Here is a 21,990-nt window from a genome sequence, read left to right on the forward strand (position 1 = left end):
GCATTTCTTTTTTCCTAATGGAGGCACATGTTTTGATAACTGAAATGATGCCTCTGGGATCTAATCCAAAATGGCAACCATTATGTAGCAGATCCAAGGGGAACAGAAATCCCGGAGAAGTCTTGAGGCAGCTGCTGCCTTAGAAGTTGCCCCAGAGATCTCCATGTGGTCCAGAGATGACAATCAAAGGTTAGTTGCAAATGAGGACAACTTATTATTCCTTGTAAAGTGAAGAGGTTTTTTTTTTCCTCCCCTGGAAAACCCTGTTGTGGAATAATTTCATAGGCTTTGGGTTTCCAAGGGATCTAGAGCCAGAGTGAATCTTGCAGCAGACCAAGAAGGGGTCTTAATTTGGGTACTATCTCAACAAAATATTTAAACTTAGGGAACGGGATGAGCAAAACCTTGCCTCTTCAGATGGCCAAAGATTCTCATTTCTTAAGCCACAAACAGAATATAAAAGAACTCTCCTTCTACCAATAACCTGAATCATATTTAATGGAATTTTGTCAAGATAGTTGGTAACAAACAGTATGTCTTGAAAAATATTCCAAAAAACTCACTTGAAAAGACATGTGATCTAAGAACTACTTTAAAAGTTATCTACATCTGCAAAGTATAGCCTTGACGTCTGTTGTAGATTGCTGTTTGGTGGTTCTTTTTATTTTAGTCAATTAGGAAATAATAATAATAATAATAACAATAATTAATCTTTTATGTCTATCATGTATTCAATGCCAAGAACAATAGGATTATTAAGAAATATAAGATTTAATTTCTGCCATGTGGGTGTATGTGCATGTGTACGGTATATATACATGCCATGTGTAATAATGCATGCATACATAGACATACATGCATAATATTTACTACAACGCATAAGAGGTACAATGGTGCTTTTAGAAACATTTGAAGGAGAGGGAGACAGTTCTGCTTGAAAGAAGTCACAGGGTAAACACTGACAACTGAAGATTTATTAGATTTAAAGAATATGGGAAGCACATTCTAGAGAGAGATATAAAATGGATACTTGGCAGCTATGGTGCACCAGATTGATAATAACAAATGGTTCCTTTAGGAAACGGTGAGAAACGCATCATAAAGGTCAGCTGAGGTCATATTGCCAAAGACAGTGGGAATCAGACTCAGAAATTTGGACTTTTGAAGACCATATACATTAACTTGTATTTATAAGAACTTCCTGAATGACTAGAATTTTGGTATGTTGAAAATGAGCCCTTCTGCAGTTTTACACCTAGAATTTTTCAATTAGAAAATTCCATTAATTACCATTCCTAATTTTACTCAGCCTGTATACTTTTATTAAAAAGTTACATGCAAATATGACTATAGTGGACTCTTCCTCCATGGAACCTCAAACGTTCCCTTTCATCATGTGTTCATTCTTGAGGCTGTTAATTTCTCTGTTAATTTGTCTTGTTATTTTTCCAGTGTCTGACATGTAATAGTCACTTAGTTGATTTGTTAAAAGAATAAATCCATACTAGACTTCAAAGCTTTGCTTTGAGGATGTAGACAACTCTTAAATAGTCTGTAGGCTACATGTATCTTCAGTGAGTGTTTTAGAATATTTTTCAGAACGTAATTGCTTTTGCAAGGTTGCGCCTAAGCAAGAATTTTGGTTCTAGGCATCCATCAGATCCATCAGAGTCTGGGAATAGGTCAAATAATTTATAACAGTACCTAAGGTTCAGGATTTTGGATATGTCTTCAATTTTCCAAGTAGGGCTTAACCTTATAAGAAAACTTGGTAACTCTTGAGACACTGTCATCATTATCAGCGACCAGCTTGTGTCCCTTAGATCTTTCAGCATACTTCAACTGGTGTCCAGATGCCAGCATTGGCATCTCTCTGTGTGTAATTGTTTTTCCTTTCAAGAACTGTAAATGCTGTTCCACCAGTGTGAGTGACAGACTGAAAGTACCAAAAAATTAACATCCATGTGAGTAGTCGAGAACTGATGTCTAAAAGTTGATACATAAACACCCCATTTCCTTCACCTTTTATTGAAAGGAGAGAGTTTCCTTGTGTGTCAAACTCCAGTCACCACTCCGATGGGTGACTTAATAACACATCTTTTACTCACTGCCTTCTTGTATCTACTCTCCTATCCATGTGTCATTCCACCTCAAAATTAATTGATTTTCACTCAACTACTTGTTTGAAGATCTGCTCCTTTGTACGTCCAAATTAATACAGCAATGAATTGGGAAGCCCTTGGTCAAGTTTCCCTTCCTAAGCTAGTCCAGGAGATTCAGATCTAAATCATGAACTGAAAATGCAATGACCATTGAAAATGGGCTCTGGTACCCTCTCTGCTGGATGGCTTGGGTCTCTTGTTAATATTAGTATGTTAGGTCTCTTCCTTTATCAAAATGAGGACTTTGACAAATTCCAGATCTCTACTTCAAAGAAAAAGCATCAAAACTAACATAGAAATACAATCTTCAGATATTATATGGAATTGAAATTTTGTGATATTAAATGGAGATTTACTTTATTATGAGGAATCTGCCACACTGATGACCTAATGTGTATCTTTTGGTCCCATTTTTCTTTGGCTCCAAGTGGTAATGAGCATTGGGGAAAGGATGATGAGCACCGATCTAAACTGGATGGAATCATAAGAAAACAGAAATCATAAGAACATAGCTTGCTGTGGTTAGGTATGATTTTTAGAAATTAATCTTCCCATACCCAGTAGGAATATAAGTATTAACTTCTGCATATTTTTTCTGAACTACAAAATTTTTGGATTTAGTGTCCAGAGATTAGAGATGTTCAGGATACTGGCATTGGGGCACAATTTATAAATTCTCCAGCATGAAATCTAAAAGCACGAAGATGGTTCATGACAGTTCAGAATGCTTATTAGTATCTCCAAATCCCATTGAAACTGCAGATTAGAAATGTTCAAAATGGAACAAATTCATGGAACTGAAAAAAAAAAGAAAAAGAAAAATCAGGAGCAGGGGCCAGCGATGAACCCAAGATATTGATGGATTCTGTTCTCATGGATACAGATGGGACCAGAGCGATGGATACACTAAGACCAAGGGTGGTCAAGAAAAATGCAGCCTGTAGAGGGGCTCCGTTGTTCTAGCAGAACCAAGAGGTGAGATGTGCTAACTTGGAGGTACAGAGAATGGAAGAGTTTGAGAGAGAATGTTCCATGTGTTTGAATTTAACATAATTTTTTGATGTCACATTGCTTAAGGATTAACTATCACACAAGGAATGCATTTTCTGTATTTTTGAGTGATGGAGATATACATTAAACTAGGGATTCAGAGCACAGCACCTGGAGCCAGACACATGTTTTGAGTACCACAAGGCACTAGCTATTAAATTAGGTGCAGGTTAGGTAACTTCTCTGTACCTCTGTTCCCTCTTCTAGAGAATGAGAATAATAATGTCAACAACATGGGGTTCTGTTGCAGAATAATTTCAGATCTGTAAAGCATATAGAGAATGGCGCTTGGCGAGTAAAAAGCACTAAATTATGTTAGATTTTATTATTGTTGGAAGATTTATCTGAGCTTGAAATTCCTAAACAAACTGACCTCCAGACACACTACTTTTGTGTCTGAAAGACATCTTAAACTGAACGCATTCCCGAGGGTATTCACGATCTTCCCTTCAAACGTAGGTCAGGTTTCAACGTTCCCCCTCTCAGTGAATGACATCCCTAGACTCCTATTTCCACTGCTTAGAAATCTGGGATTTATCTTTGGCACTTCCATCAACCTCACCCCCTCTATCCAACACAGCAGCAAATTTTGTCAATGTTACCTTCCAAATAGATCCAAATCTTTCCATTTCTCTCCGTTTCCACCACTACCTCCCCAGTTTAACTCATAGATAAATGAAACCTGGACTACAGCGATAGCCTTCTAAAAGGACTTATCTCATCTGCTTTCAGAACCTTCCCATTCAGAGGAATAAAGAAATATATTTGAGATGCAAATCAGATTATATAAGACTCTCTTCTACAGTATCTTCATTTGTTCCCCCTTGCTCTCAAGGTTAAGGCCAAAATCTTTAAGGAAGTTTCACAGACTCTGACCACTAAATATCTCTCCAATCACTCAATATAGTGCTTTTCCCTACAGTGCCCCACACCCTTTGTTGAATTTTTAAGGACGCTGATCTCTCAGTCTGGAATGCTACACTTTCCCTTCAACTTACTCATTTGTCAGATTGCATTTAACTTCCACTGCTCAGAACAGTTCTTCCTGACATTCCTAAGAGAAGTTCCATTAACTTCACCTTCCTACCAATTATTGCATTTATAGTTTTTTTTCTATACTTCATTTAATTCCTTAATTCTTAAAATAATGCTTAATTTAAATTTAATCATTGAAATTTAATTTCCCTTTAGTTATTTAAAGAATGTGTCATGCACTTGCCATTAATAGTAGCAGCCAGCATACTGTCTGATATTTAGTAAGCACTTCTACATTTGTTGAATAAAAACAAATGCTGAAAAAAAAAACAAATGAGAATGATCAGATAAAGGGAATGAATACGCAGAATGCCATAGGAATTTTTAAATTAACATTTATATATACAGAAGAGTGGGCAAATTGGAAATGTACAGATGAATGATATATTACAGACACCCTTGTGTAACTATCACATGGATCAAGGAACCAGAACCACATGAGCCCACCTGATACTCCCTTCAAGTCACTGTACCCGTTCTTCTTCTCAAAGATAACCACCACCCTCATATTAACAACAGAGATGAGTTTATATTTTTAACCTTATGTAAACAGAATCAAAAATACAAGTCCCTTTGTGCCTAGTTTCTTTCACTCAACATTATGTTGTGAGAGCTGTCCATTCATTTAATTTCTGTGTAGTATTACATTGTGGAAGTATACCACAGTTTGTGATACTTAACATTTGGTTGTTTCCATTGATTAATATTATCAATAATGGTGGTATGAACAAAAGTGATTATGTGTATGCACTTCTTTTTTTGTATATGCCTAGAAATGAAATTGCTGGATCATAGGGTACACGTATGTTCAGATTTAATTAAGCACTGACAAATAGTTTTCCAATGTGGCTTTGCAACTTACACCCATGTGCAGTGGATGAAAGTTCATTTACTCCATATCTACACTTCGGTATTTTCTGTCTTTTAATTTTACCATGCTGGTTGGTACATGGTAGATTTAATTGTCATTCATCTGGTGACAAATTTTTTGGCCATTTAAATTATTTTATGAAGTATACACTCAACTTTTGGCCCATTTTCAATGTATTGACTGCTTTTTTCTTATTGATTTGTAAGAAATACTTCATATATTCTAGTGCTAAACCTCTTACAAAACATATGCACTGAAATGTCATGTCCCCATCTCTGTCTTGCTTTTGAATCTCTCTATTCTGTCTTGATGAACAGAAGATCTTTCTTTTAATAGACTCCAATTCATCAGTGATTTCTTTTATGTTAGCACTTCATTATCCTACTTTAAAAAAATTTTACCTATAAATTTTTGGTAGATCACGGACTGGTTCTTCTATTTTCTTCTAAAAGTTCTCTTTGACCTTTTATATTGCTTCTGATATTAACATAGAATTGATTTGTGTGTGGGATGTGAGGTAGAAGTCAAGATTTGTTTTCCCCGTATGAATAGACCCAACACCATTTATAGAAATCACTTATTTACCAACTGCACTGCAACATCACCTTTGATATAATTGAATATATATGTAGGTTCATTTCTGAATTCTGTTTTCTGCCATTATTCTATTTTTCTTTATTTGAATCACCACACTGCTTAATTACCGTAACTTTATAATATGACTAAAGATCCTGTGGTGTAAATCCTCCAGCTTTGTTCTTCCTCAATATTCTCCTGAATATTCTAGTTCACTTGTATTTCCATATGAGTTTTAACAATCAGCTTTTAAATTTTTGGCAAAAAAAAATCCAGATTTTTATCTGGATTGTATAGAATTTATAGATAAATTTAGAGAGAACTGGGATTTTTGTGCTACTGAATCACACAATTTATGACTATATTCCTTCACTTATTTATATGTTCTTCAGTTTCAATGATGTTTTATAGCTTTTTTGTCTTTAAATTGAAGTAGAGTCATTTACAATATGTCAATTTCTGGTGTATAGCACAATGTCTCAGTCATGTATATATATACATATATTTATTCATTTTCATACTTTTTCATTAAAGGTTATGACAAGATATTGAACATAGTTCCCTGTGCTATACAGAAGAAACTTATTTTTTAAATCTATTTTTATATATAGTGGCTAACATTTGCAAATCTCAAGCTCCCAAATTTATCCCTTCCCATTCCATTTCTCCAGTAACCATAAGATTGCTTACTATGTCTGCAAGTCTGTTTCTGTTTCGTAGATGAGTTCACAGTGTCCTTTTTAAAATAGCTTTTAGTGTATGTAACATGTTTACCTTTCATTAGACTTAATATTAGGAATTTAATATTTTTGATGTTACTGTAGATGGCATCATTTAAAAGTTAATCTTCTATTTCTACTGGACTGTAAGTGTAATTAATTTTATATTGGTCTTGTTTTCAATGACTTTGCTAAATTTACTAAACTAATAGCTTATAACAAAATAATTCATATTTTGTATGTGCGCAATCATTGCTTTTATAAATAATAGTACTTTTGTTTTATTTTTCACTATCTCTTCTTTCTTTTCTTTATCTATTTATATATCTACATTTCTATGATTTATCACAGTGCAGATTTCATTGGCTATATCAGTCAATACAGAGTTAAAAATCATGGTGACAATGATAATCTGTTTGCCCCCTAATTTAGAGAAAATGCTTTAAATATTTCACTCATGTTGACTGTAAGCTTTCTGTGAATATCTTTTATCACATTAAGGATGTTCTCTTCTTTGCCTAAATTTTAAGTAGTTTTTAAATGCATGATTGAATTTTAAAATGCTTTTCTGCATCCATGGAGATGATTAAATTTTTCCTGTTAATGTGGCAATGCAATTATTTGATTTCTGAATGTTAAATTATGGTTTGATATCTGAATGTTAAACCCCATGTCATCATGTTATATATATATATATAAAATGCATTAATCTATGTCTGTTTATCCATCACTACCACACAGAGTAGATTAGTATAGCTATATTAAAAGTCTTGAGATTGGGTAGGATGATTTCTCTTAAAAATTATTTAAGCTATTGAGTCCTTTTGCTGTTCCATTCAAATTCAAAAATAATCAAAAAATTCTTCTTGGGGTGTTCTTAAAAACTGCTTTAAAACCTACATATCAATTGGAGAGAATTGGCATCTTCACTGTGTTATCTTCCAACTCATATACAAGGTGAATAAATGAGAATTGCAGGAGAGGGAAAATAACTTCCCCTCTACCCTTATTAGTTCTTGGCTAATAACCCCTGTAATAAAGGACAGATTAACAAGAGAAAAAGAAACTAAAATCAGGAGTTTATTATCATGTACACCTCATCTAAAAATGGGAGATAACCAAGAAAACTGACTTTTTTTTTGTAGATTCCTTTATTTTCTGATAATTTTTTACTATTAATGGCTGTTGATTTTTTTCAAATTACATCTCATCAGCAATTGATATAACCGTATGATTATTCTTTATTAGTTTGTTAATAAGTGTTTACTCATTTTCTATATGTTAGTTCTACTTTAAACATTGGATGGATTTATCCAGTGAGATCATTTGAGCCTAGAGATTTCTTTTTTGAGAGTTTTAAATTATAAATTCAATTTTCTTAATAGTTATAGGGCAATTCAAGTTATCTATTTTATATTGAGTGGGCTGTGGTTTTCAAGAAATTAGTCTCTCTTGTCAAAATAGTCAAATGTATTTGTGTAGAGTTGTTCATAGTATTCTTTTATCCCTTTGACGTCTGCAAAATCTGTAGTGCTGTCTCCTGATTCATTCCTGATATTGGTATTTGTGTCTTCTTTCTTTTTCTCTGTTATTCTTGTTGTATTTTTGTCAATTTTGTCAAATTTTCCAAAGAAAGAAATTTGCTTCATTGATTTTTCTATATTGCTTTTCTTTTTTCAATTTTAATATTTCTTCCCTTCTTTATGCTTTAGGTTTAGATTGTTTTTTTTAGTCTCTTGAAATGGGAACTTAAATGACTATTTTGAGACTATTCTTCTTGTCTAATGCATGAATTTGGTGCCACAAAGTTCCCTCTCAGTACTACTTTAGCATTTTTGCTTTTGGTATTTTATGTTTTGATATGTTGTGTTTTGATTCATTTAGTTTGATGTCTTTTTTTTTAATTCCCCTGAGACTTCCTCTTTGACCAATGGAATAATTTGAAGTTTGTTATTTAGCTTCCAAGTGTTTGTAATTTTTTTTGCTGTGTTTTTAATATCAATTTTTAATTTAGTTCCACTGTGATTAGAGGACACACTCTATATTCTTTCAGGTTTATTAAATTTATGAAGTTTGTTTTATGACCAAAGAAATGGTTCATCATGGTATATATTCTGCGAGCACTTGAAAAGAATGTGCATTCTGCTGTTGATGAGTGGAGCATTCTATAAATATACCTATTAGACACTGCTGATTGATGATGTTGAGTTTTTCTCTATCTTTTCTGATTTTCTGTGTAGTTGTTTTATCAATTTTTGAAAAAGAGGTATCGAATGTTCTAACTCTGAATATGGATTTGCCTATTTATCTTCTCAGTTCCATCAGCTTTTGCTTCACATAATTACAGTTATGTTGTTGGTGCATATATATTTAGGATTGCTATGTCTTCTTGGTAGATTGGCTGTTGTATCATTATATAAACCCCTCTTTACCTCTGATAATTTTCTCCACTCTAAAGTTTATCTGCTATTAATGTAACATCTTATGCTTTCTATTCACTAGTGTTTTCTTGATAAAACTTTTTCCATCCTTTCACTTTCAGTCTATCTATAATGTGATATTTGAAGTGAGTTTCTTTTACACAGCATATAGTTGGGTCATGTTTTTCAATCCACTCTGTCAATCTGTCTTGTAGTTTTAGCATTTCCTCCATTCTACTGTTGAGTTTATTCACTGGGTTTTTTCTTTCTTTTTCTTTCTTTTATTCAGTTTCCATTTGGTTCTTCTTTATATTTCTATTTCATCTCTGAGACCTTCAGAAAAATTTGTTTCATTTTTTTCAAGTGTGTTTATTTATAATTGCTCCTTGATGCATTTTTGTCATAGGAGCTTAAAAATCTTTGTCAGATAATTATAATCTCTCTTGCATCTTTGTGCTAATTGTCTTTTTCCATTCAGTTTGATTGAGATCTTCTTGGTTCTTGGTGTGACAAATAATTTTCAACTGAAATCTGGACTTTATGTTATGAGATGCTGATATTATTTAAACCTTTCATTTTAACTGGCTTCCTCTGACACACTTTGGTAGGAGAAGAAGAGGTACCACTTCATCACTGCCAGGTGGAAGTAGAAGCTCAGCATTCCCGCTAAATCTCTACTGATAACTAAGGGGCCACTCCCTCCACTGTTACTTGGTGGGGTGGGAATTTTGACTTCCTATTTGGCCTCCACTATATCAGTCTCTAGGCTGGAGGGAGCAATGAATGGATCACTAAAGCTTCCCACATGGCCTCCAGAGACACCACATTGGAGGGATAGCTTTATTTTGGATGACCATGACATCACCCAGACAGGGATAGGCTGGGGTATCTTGCTAGTGCTTGTGGGGATAAAAGTCCTGGCTTCTCAATTGTTCTTGATAGACATTGCTAGGGAAGAGGATACTTGTTATTATTGAGCATGGATGAACATTTTAGCTACAACTAAGTCTTCTCTGACTAAAATCCGGCACGAGTTTTGGGGTGCTTTGTTGCAGTGATGAGATGAGACATCTTGGATTCCCCAGTTATTACCTTAACGATTTTTGTCTTGCTAGGCTGCCCCTTTCTTTGACTAGGGAAAGCAGGGTTTTGCTGTGGGTCATTTTTCTGCAATGATTGACATTTCTGGACAACTTCATCAGCTCCGAATTTGAGATATAAGAGGCAAAAAGAAAACATGGAACTCATCATCTCTTGTATCCTGTATTTTCCTAGATAATTTACTTTCTTTTCTCCAGCTTTCAGATTTGTGTGTGTGTGTGAGTGTGTGTGTGTGAGAGAGAGAGAGAAAGAGAAATGAATGTGTCCAGACGTTAAAATCATACTTAGTGGGAGGAATGGGGAAAAGTATGTCCACTCCATTTTCCCAGAAGCTGCAGTCTGAATTACATGTTTAGGAGAAACTGTAGAACTTAAAAGCCAGGTGTGCTATTTATTTTCTATTTGCCCCTCCTAAACATTTTTCTGTACTAATCTTTACCCCAGAAAATTGTCCTCTACACATTGCAACATTTGCGCTTTCCTGCCCTCTGGCCTCCCACTGGGTTTAGCCATGGAATGCATCTACAAAAGACTGGAAATTCTTTAGGAAGAACTAGGAGAAAGATGTTAGGGTAATTATTTTGCTTCCTTCCTCCCTGCCAGGCCACAATTCTAGCAGTCACTCCATTTCTCTAGCCATGGTCACAGCATCTTCTCAGTATCGATAACCCCTCCCACTACTCTGGCATAGGAGAGTAACAAATCATCGCTCATAAGATCTTCCTAAGGTTGTTTCTGGTGCCTTCACATCCCTTGTTGGTTTCCTTAACCCAGCGCTGAACTCTGTAGTCACAGCTGACCCTTAAACAATGTGGGGGTTAGAGATGCTGACTCGTGAAATCACCATCACCCCTAATCCTGCAGTCAGAAATCTGTGTATAACTCAACAGCCCACCCTCCCTAGGTGTGGTACCTGCATTCACAGAGCCAACCAAGAACAGACCATATAATACTGTAGTATTTATTTATTGAAAAAAAAATTGATGAATAAGTGGACTTACACACTTCAAACCAATGTTGTTCAAGGGTCAACTGTACTTCCTCATAAAATTCTCTTCAAGTGTTTGTTTCCTGTTGGGAACCTGACTGACCTACCAATAATTTTTTTTTCCCCTCTGCCTCTCTTTGGGGCAACTGAGGGTAATGTCGAGCAGCTCAGTTTGGTGTTGGTTACATGCAAACAGGAAGTGAGGAAAAGCATATTAGTTAATATCCCCATATAAATCTGTCACTGTGTAACATGCCTCGGCCTTGTTTTCTGAGGTTCAGCTGGTTCTCACGTGATCATTGACTAACTCAATCATATGAAGATCACATAGATCATGGGGGAAATATTAGCAAACCATTCCTAGTTAAAGCCTGGGGAAGCCTTGCTTAAATTAACCTTCTTGAAACTGCCTTAATTTTTGTAAGTAGAATGATAGAGAGTTGCTAACACAGAAATAGATGTAGATGATGTAAATATATATATATATAGTCTACTGAAGAGCTAAATTTTTGGCTTTTGTCTAAACCCTCCAGATATTTCAATAAATTCTTCTATCCATCCTTCCATTTTCCTGATGAAGAATGAATGCTCCATTGATCCTTCCCTTGATAAGACTCATTTTAAAAATCATTTTATTGGCTTATCACTTTCCTGGTTCTCTCTTCTGTAGAGTTCATTTAGTCATCAACATTTCCTGAATAGAATTCTTCTGCCCAATCTATTCCTTTTTATTCCCAGAGATAAAACCATTTTGCTGAATGAGGTGATGGGCAAATTATAAGGAGATTTTAAAGTGTACTGTTAGAAAAGAGACAACAGGCCCAATATGGAGTCACTTGTGCTGAGTCCACATTATCAAACTGAGACTTAATACCTAACACAATTGCAGTTTCAACCTCCCTCAGGAAGGTACTCTTAACAGGTCCGTCTGGAACTTCCTGGTCAGCACTAGTAAGATGATCTACCGGATAGACCTCCTTTGTCCCCTAAAGGAAGACGACCTTGCCTGAAACAATCTGGTCTTTCCTTGTTCCTTGCCCGTTCCTGCCTATAAAAGTCTTTCATTTTGTACAGCTCCTGGGAGTGCCCTTCTATTTGCTGGATGGGCTGCTGCCCAGTTCATGAATCATTGAATAAAGTCAATTAGATCTTTAAATTTACTCAGTTGAATTTTGTTTTTTAGCAGATTTTTGGCTTTAGTTCATATAAACGGTCTGCTGAAAGTATGCACTATGTGTCCAGCTGATTTTCATCTTAAGCAATGATGGGATTTTCATCTTTAGTAACTATGGGAAATAAACCATCGTGGCAGATTAAAGTACAAGACTGGTGCTGAGAACTTTGGCCAGAACAGTGAAGCTAGTGATATCCCCATTCATTTGGAATCTGCCTGTGTGCATAACCCCAGTTCAAATAGAGGACACTGGTGGGGTATCAACTGAACACATAGTGAGAGTGGGCTGGTTGCCACATAATCACTGGTTTCAAAAGGATGCTGTGAGTCTAATCCTGTGAAAGAAGAACTTATGAAAGCAAGTTTGAAAGGCTGGGGAGAACAGACAGACAGACCAAAGAAGAGCCTTGGGTTTCTGCTTCAGTTATGCTACCCAACAAACTTGATCTTGGCTGACTCTTAACCTTTTAGCTCAGATCCTTTCTCTTAAAATCACCCATTACTTATACGCACCTCAACTTTCTATAAAGAAAAATTTCAGCAGCAAATGTATAATTATCTTAATGTTAGCCCAAAAGATAGAGTGATAATGTTTATATTACAACTTTGCGTTTTATGGAATTTTGAGACATATGCAGACAGCAGAAGGGATCCACAAATTCATCCATTCATTTGTGTCATTTGGCAAATATAAACGTATTCTAAATGCTTAAGAGTGATTAGTGGGTAAAAAGATACATAAGAAAAAAGTGATTTCTGAAAGATTACAGTCTTATGCTTGTCATAAGCTTTTAAATATACATAAAAGTAGGTAGAGAAACATGGCAAATGAGTGCAACTAATATTAATTGTGCCCGAGGCTTGAGCTGCTCAGCAGAATTCTTAGCAAAGTAGCCTTATCTTTACAAGGGAAGACATCTGAATAAAGAAAAAAAATGAGGGAGGATATTTCAGGTCTATGAGGTATTCAAAGAATTGGGCAACTTAGAGGAGATAAACACTGACTATGAGGCTGAGAAGGAACACTGAGTCTTGCTGTGGGATTCTGTGTAGCCTGAAGTGATGCAATTCCAAAAAAAGCACACGAATGGGAGTTACAACCAGTTCTGGGCCTGGATCCCTCACTAACTACCTGTGTGACCTGAGTAATTCACTTTTTCTCTCTGGGCATTAGTTTTTCCTTTTTGTCAAAGGGACAGAAGATTGGATTAAATATACATTTAGACCTTTGTTAGGACTGAAAATGTATTAGTCAATACCATTCTCCAGTGACCAATAGAGAATAAATTAAGAGTTTTGAACTGGGAAGCAATGAGATGAAAGCAGCATTTCAAAAAAGTAAATCTTGTTTTACTTGGCTGGATGTGAGGAAGGAGAGCCTTATGCAAAGGGGCTAAGACTCAGGGCTCAACAATTTGTCCAGCCCTACTTACTGTTTTAACTATTCACCAATGGGTGAAAATAAAAACATTTCCTCTCAGCTCACTTCCATCACATTTTGAACTGGCCAGCACCACAGTAAGCCCTGCCTCTTTCATGTGTGTTTTTATTCTTTGTCTTTTGGTTTTTAAATGAGGGCCATTTAGTTTTACATACAGAATGAAACCTCACTAACACACGAAAAGTATTTGAGAAAATTTGTTCCTCTGGATTTTAGATGAAACATCAGTGTAGTTCATCAGATTGCTTCCCCAAGTGTAGCTCCCCAAGCTTTGCAAGGACTTGGTGAAAATCTGAAGCTGACAAGGAAACTTCAAGGAGAGTCCAATCTAAGTAAATATTAGAAATGGAACATTAAAGTCTGATGCAAGCTTTTGAGTTCAGCCACTTCTTGGCCTGAAAGTCTTTCTCTTTCTGACAACTCTATCAACTCTTCTTTGTAATTCTAACACCTGTACAGACAGAGAGTAGATGGAAGAACATAAGCCCAAGGGCCTCATACCCTCCTTCTTTGTCTAAGAGAATCACAATGTGATTTTTTGATTTCTTGTTCCTTCATACTATTTTTTTTTTTTTTTGCTATAAGCATGACATACATAGATGACCATGTGTAATGGTCATGAACCACTGATAGAATTTGAAATTGTCTGTTCTGTGGCACTGTCTCATAAAATAAATTACCACCAAATTCTGTGGTAGTTCAGCGCTTAGTCCTGTGTTTACACTCCTGTTATGTGATTTTGAAATCCCTAGCTCTGGGAAACAGAAGTTAGAGATGTAATGCCAGACTGACTTCAAAAATAAAAGCTTTTACCTGATTTTCCTTTTCACAGAGAGATGTGCTAAGGAGTTGCTATGTCTGCAGGGAGCAAGGTGTTCCTGGCCTTCTTTCCAGCAGGGCTGTACTCTTTTCTGTCTGCTTCTGCTATGTCAGCCCAGTGTGGCTGCCCCTTCTGCCTCCCTTTATGTGCAGACTCAGGACTCCTGAGCCAATTTCAGGGACAGCACAATCCCCATCACCAGGCATGGTCTAGGTGAGTCTTGCTTTTCAAGATCTGATAGCCCACATTCCTGGGATGATCTCTGGACACCATTTTTTTTTTTTTTCCAATCCATGTGTTGGTTCCTGCCACAATCTCTTGATTTAATGCTTCCATGCTACACTAGAAATACAGACACAATGTGAACAAATTCACTGAGACATGGCCTTTCTCTTCATCTCTCTGTCTGGTAGGGTGAGTTTCCTTTCTTCATCCTCCCACTCAAGGCTATCATTTTCTTACTAAGTTGACTGACTATTAGGAGCTCAGTGGCCTACCTACTCAGCTATCTGCTCACCAGCCAACCTTCTCTACTAACCCAGTCAAGCCTTCACCAGTCTAACTCAAGACTCATTTTATACGTTCTCCCTGTAAAATAAGAATTGGAGCCCATTGGAGACTAGGAGAGCTTTTCCTTCCAAAGGTCCCCACTAGGACTTCTTTCTCATATCCCCTGCTCTGCTATGAGGTTATTTTCTCTCTTCCTAATAGACTCCTCCCCCTCCCCCCTTATTTTTTAACTCTGTAGTAAGCAAGAATTTGTGACCACAGAAGCACTTTGATTCCATAGCTTCAGAGCTTTCAAGTGATCTTTTCAAAAAAAATCAGAAAAATGTGGGTGCTTGACTGGAATGATTATTGAATTATGTAGTTATTGTATTAAATATGAGTCTGTTAATATGACTCACTTGGTGAATAGAGACATAACAACATTTAATCCTTAAGCCCCTAATTTCAGTCTTCAGACCCTGATTTGGGTTCTGAATCAAAAGGCACCCTCATCAACAAATAGTGCTGGGACAACTGGATATCCATCTGCAAATAATGACATTGGAATCTTACCTCATGCCATAGACAAAAATTAACTCAAAATGGATCAACAACTATATATGATCCAAAATCATAAAATTCTTAGAATAAAACACAGTGATAAGTTTTCATGACCTGGGATCTGACAATGGATTCTTACATATGATCCTGAAATCATGTAAAACAAAAGAAAAATCAATAGAGAGGACTTCACTAAATTAAAAAAAAATGTGCATTAAAGGATATTATCAAGAAAAATCTAAACAAAAGGAGAAAATATTTTCAAGTCATATATTTGAGAAGGTTTTAATATCTAGAAGATATAAGTAACTCCTACAACCCAACCAAAAGACAAGCAATTCAATTTTTAAAAATGGAGAAAGGGCTTTGAATACACATTTCTCCAAAGAAGACAAACCAGTGCCCAACAAGCACATGAGAGGATACTCAGCATCATTAGTCATTAGAGAATGGCAAGGCAAAACTGCAAGGAGATGCCACTTCACACCTACTTGGAAGGTTATAATAATTTTTAAAAAGAAATACCTTGTACATTGATGGTGGGAACATAAAATGGTGCAGTTGCTGTTCCTCAAAAAGTTATAAAATTGCCATAAACCCAGCAATTCCATTCCTAGCTATATACCCACAAGAACTGAAAACAGACTTAACTTCTGCCGGTGTTTGCTGCAGCATTATTCACAGTAGCCAAAGGGTGGTACCACCAAGCATCCATCAGCAGAATGCGGTATATCCATAGAATGGAATATTATTCAGACAGAAGAAGGAATAAAATTCTGATACATGGTACAACTTGGATGAACTATGCTAAGTGAAATAAGCAAGACCAAACAAAATCATGTCATTTATATGAAATATGCAGAATAGACAAATTTATAGAGACAAAAAGTAGATTAGAAGTTACTGGGGCCTGGAAGGAAGGGGAAAATGGAGAGTTATTGTTTAATGGGTATAGAGTTTCTATTTGGGATGGTGGAAAAGTTTTAGAAATAGTAATGGTGGTTGTACAACTTTGTGAATATAATTAATGCCATTGAATTGCATATTTAAATAGTTAAAATGGCATAAAACTGGCAGTGATATTTAATTACAATAAAATTTAGAAATTTTAAAAATGCATTCTTGGCACAAACTCAGAGGTGTCCAATAGCATTTCACTCAAAAAAAAAAAATAGAACTCAAGCACTATGACATACAGATATACTACATAGAGAGAGGGAGGTTGATGTTTATGGATAATTTTGTGTCATGATGTCTTACACTAGTACAAGTATCTGATGCCAAAACTGAGAAGCAGTGTAGCGTAGAAAGTAAGAATAGTAAGAACGTAGATATGGAGTCAAACAGATCAGGATGGGGTTGAAGCATCCAATAGAACTGGCTCTTTTATTTATTTGCTGTGTGACTTTGGATAAGCAATTTACTCTTCCTGAGCTTCAGTTTCCTCATTTGTAAACTCTGTAATAATGCCCCGTTCACAGAGTTGTTTTGAAGAGTAAGTGTTCTGGAAATGTAAGCAGATCCACTATGGTGTCAGTTATGTGACAAGTGGTCAATAAGTTGCATTTATAGCACACTGGGTTTGGCTTTTGCATTTATTCTCTCTCCATTGAAGCCCCCCTTCCCACCTTAAGCAATTACACTAAGCTTTCTTTGGGATGGATCAATCATTTATTTTTCTAGTTTTCCCACAGTATTCTTACTTCTTATTTCATCTCTAGTAATAAAAAAAGTCATAAAGACTAAAATAAATGTTCTGGGTTGTCTTTGATGTCTGGGAAAGAATCATGGATCTCCTTTCCCCTTGCCCCTCATTCTCGTCTCATGCTGTACACCTATCCCTTTTCCATTTCTCCTTTAATGGAGTCTCCCTGAGCTGGGCATCTGAGGACGTGGCAGAAGGGAGGATGCTAAAAGAAAAGCATCAAAATGATCTTCTTGAGTTATTACTCAGCTCCGGTCTCCTAGAGTTCTAGCTGATACTTTGAGTTCTCGTCTTCATTCAACCCTAAGAAGACAGATTAAAAAAATAACGTACACAAATTGGAGTCAGGTTCCTCTTGGTTCTTAACGAATTTAAGTTCTGTTTGCTGCAGGATATGAGGGGCTGACAGGGGAGAGTTGAAAAGTGTAGATATTCTGCTGAAATCTTAGCGGGGACACATGACGACAACTGAGTTTTCTTTACACTGTAGTACAGCCTCCAAACACTGCGCCATCTTGCCCTGTTACTGGAGGGCAGGCTGAGATGCTGCGTAAATGCTGAATTAATTAATTATAATCTGTGATACTGCAGTGGGTTCCACATGACCCCGAGGTCTTTGGCAGAATCTTGGTTGTGAGCTCCACAGAGCTTTTACATTAGTCATCAAACAATACACCTATGTTTGTGCCCTAGAATCCCAATCTTGTGACTCCTGACACTTCCAAAGGGGGATTTGTTGAGCAGTGAGGTACCTAAAAGGAACTTGAGCCAATAGAAACTGAGATAGAAAGGGTTATATTCCTGCACCTTGTCTCTGTCCAGAAATCTCAGCTCAAGGAAAATGGTACATGGGAGGCCTCGCACCAGCTCATCTCAACCCCACAGGTGGCAACTTCCCCGACAGGACGGAAGGCTTTCAGAAGGAGTCCTCCCTCTTGCTGCATCTTCGACACACACCCTCCTCCCAAGTCTGCAGCTTGCATTGTCCAGGAGATCTTCTGCTTAGGCCCGAAGATGCTAGACAAATGACAAGCCGACATGTTTGCATAATCCTCATTACCTTTTCCGTAGTTCGGTGTAATTTCCCCAAACGTTTCATTTATTTTATTTCAGAGACCTTCACAGTGAGGATTTTGAAGTACAAGCCTGCATCTGTAATCCATTTATGAACTCTCTCCAGTGCAATCGTGAAGAGAGAGAGAGAGAGAAAAAAAAAAGTTGGGAGGAATTATTTGGAGTAAAAAAAAAAAAAAAGCATTGAAAAACAAGGAGAGGGGAGTAAGAGCACATCTGTTTTCGTAAGAAATCATGGAACCTGGCCCTTTTTCAGTGGGCTGTTTTACTACCACATGGCTTTAATCCTACATCTGGGCCTGTTGTTTTATGAAATATTTCCCACAGATGATGTCAATTATAATTTTTGTCCCGGTCGTCAATTTACGGACTTTTGGAATAAGACAAAATGAAACAACCAGAAAAAGAACAACTTATGTGGTCTACTCTCTGACAAAATTACAGCTGTGTGATACACATCTAAAATCAATAACTCCACTAACGATTAGCAGAACACATTGCTTGGTTTATGAGCAGAGATGAGGCCCACCCTGTGCACATGTTTGGCACCGGATCGCATTTTTTGTTTGCTGTGTATTTACCAGCAGATGTTCAGCCATTTTATTTAGGGCTTCTTCTGTGAGCCAGGAGTAGGCCCGTGTCTGTGTGGCATTTATAAGTCATCTGCCAGCAATACAGGTGGAATGCTTTCATGAAGCCTTCTTTGGTTCCTTCTGCCGTGATGATCCATCAGAGAAATCAGGAGTAATTCTTTATAGGGTTTTATGGATATTAAGATGTGGAGCTCAGATCTTGTGTGTAAAGCTGAAGAAATTTGGATTCCAGCATATGGAATCCGAATCTCTCTTCAGAATCAAGTTGAAAGAATCATTTGTGGAGTTCAACTTTAGCAGCTGGCTTGAGGGCGAAAGGTTTTGCAGAGAAACAAAGAAACTCCATTAGTCCTGGGGAGACCCAAAATTTTGGACAGGAATGGCTTCTCTCTTTCTTCACAGGTATTCTTTTCAATGCAAAGAGATAAAACAGAGTCTTTGAAAATTATTTCATAACTGCAAGATTATGTAAGTAATAAGAAGCCAGGTAACTGGGTGCTTTAAAATTCGTAGAAGGTGAAATTGTGTCGAGGAGATTCTGTGTCTTTCCATCTGCAAACTCTAGGGTCAGTCTTATAGGGGTAGCCAGTGTTCTAGCTCTCCAAAGTGTTTTTTTTAAATAAAAGAGAAAAAAGAGGAGGACGAGTTCCAGAATATTCGAAATCCTCATGATTCCTGTATTATGTGTATGTGGTAGACATTTATACAATTATTTGAATTTAATTTTAGAAATCCAATATTTAAAATCCAACAATTGATGAGCATAGAATAGCATTTAATATGATGAATGAGTTGATAGACATAAGTGATTTCATGTCTTACCATGATATGTCTATTTCCTCATGAATTTCTGGTTGACTAAGTTCTTCCTGTGATTCCTGCCCTTCCAGCCTCTCTCACAGGATTCCCCATATTGTCCACAGCGGCCCTAGGTCTGAGTTCCAGAAGTGGAGGAGCCTGAGATGGAGACAAAGGTGCCTGCCATTTATTTTAAAATATCCCTAAAGAACTTATCTACAAAACAGAGAAAGACTCACAGTCATAGAGAACAAACTTATAAGGGGGGAAGGTATAGCTCAGGTGGTAGAGCGAATGCTTAGCACGCATGAGGTCCTGGGTTCAATCCCCAGTACCTCCTCTAAGAATAAGTAACTACTGAATAATCCTAATTACCTCCCCCGACCAAAAAATTAAATAAATAAATAAATAAACTTTAAAAAAAAAAGAATCAAGTGCATGGTTACCAGGAGGTAAAGGGGTGGGATGGGATAAACTGGGAATTTGAAATTTGCACCTCTTGTGGAGGGATGGAAACGTTAGCTATCTCGATTGTGGTGGTGGTTTCACTGGTGTCTACATCTATCAAAATTCATCACACTGTACATCTGACATACATGTAGCTTACTGTACAGGAATCATACCACAATAAAGGTGTTAAAAGAAAAAAAGCAGAAACAGACTCACAGACGTAGAAAACAAACTCAACGGTTACCGGGATGGGGAAAGAGGGGTTCGAGGGATAAACTGGGAGTTTGGGATTTGCAGATACTAACTACTATATATAAAATAGACAAACAAGGTTCTACTTTATAGCACAGGGAACTATATTCAGTATCTTGTAATAACCTATAATAAAAAAGAGTATGGAAAGGAATGTATATATATTATAACATTATGCTGTACACCAGAAATTAACACAACAATCTAAACGGATTATACTTCAACTAAAAACCAAAAAATCCTAAAACTGAAGTCTAGGTGATGTTAAAATAACAATACCAAAGGCCCTCAGTCCTTATTCTAGAGCCTCGTGTCAACACCCATCGCAGAGGCTGAGACTTAAGAGGACACATGCTATAAACCAGATCAACTTCACGTTCAGTAGCAGCGAGTACGTTTGTTTGTAACGCTGATCATCGCCAGACTCGTGTCTCCTTAAGCCTTGGGGCAACAGCCTCTATGTGTCCTGGGTCTGACACCAGGTTAGGCCATTTCACCAGAGGCATTTGATCAGAATCGTACAGATATTACCGTTTGATAATACAGCGTTAAATTCTCAGTTTCTCCTAGTCTGGCTTCCTTTCAAGTATTTCCTCAGGACTGACAACTGTTTAATGGCCTAACCTTAATTTGCCAGTGCGCCTTCATCTAAAACCAGGTGAAGGTTGTTGGACACTGGACAAGGAGGGCATAAAATGATGGCCTCGCGTCCTCCTTCACAAAGACATCACCAAGTGCGTCGCCCACTCTAAATGATCTGCTTGACATGATTTCGAGGGAAGTATGAGCATCCCTCTCTGCAAAGTTGTCTTGTCCGTTGTGTTTGAATTTCCAACACTCCAGATTTCTCTCTCTGAAAGGCTTTGTTTCTTTCTCAACACAGCAACAAAGCTGAGTACTTATGGCTCACCAAAGCAAAATTGTTTACTATTTGGTCCATTTAGAGAAAAAAAAAGTTTGTTGACCCCTTGCTCTCAAGTGAGGACAGATTTCGTTGCTGAGATACCAAATCTCACTTCTGCAATGGCTGTTGACATGAGGCTCCTAGTGTAAGGGCTGAGGGGAGAGGCCAGATTGGGGAGAGAGTTCGGTAATGGAATTTAAAACCCCTGTTGATCGGCTGAATGTGAGGAAGGGAGGCTAAGTGTGATTTCCAGATTTCAACATGCACAGTGGCTTGGGTAGTTGATTGCGACAGTAAATGCATAAAAGGGAATAAACAGATGAGAGGGAGGGAGAAAATAGATAGTAAGTTTAGTTTTGGACATGTTGAGGGTGAAGCCCTGATGACATACCCCAGGGTTGCTTTCTGGTTGGTAGTTGGAAGAATGAATAAGAAGAGGAATATAGCTTTGGGGCTTGTGGGGTTTCTTTTGCTATGTGAGTGCTCTCCACCTGAGCAACACTCTCTCTTCTACAGTACTGAATACAGGACTTTACTGTAGCTTTGTTATATTATGCCATAATTACCTGCTTTGTAGCAATTTCTCAAACTTGACTATGAAATGTTTACTCATAGTGCTAAACAGTGCTTGACGAATGTCTCCAGAAGGAACAATCTACCACCTCACGCCCGTGATCTCATGGTACATCCTCATCCATGTCCTCAGCTCTAATCACAGTAACTGCTTCAATAACTCACAAACATGCGTCTCCAGCCAGACTTTCTCTCTCTATGACATCTGCCATTTTTCAATGCCCTAAACCTTTC

The sequence above is a fragment of the Camelus ferus genome, chromosome 19 (genome assembly GCF_009834535.1).
Source record: "Camelus ferus isolate YT-003-E chromosome 19, BCGSAC_Cfer_1.0, whole genome shotgun sequence".
Lineage (NCBI taxonomy): Eukaryota > Metazoa > Chordata > Mammalia > Artiodactyla > Camelidae > Camelus > Camelus ferus.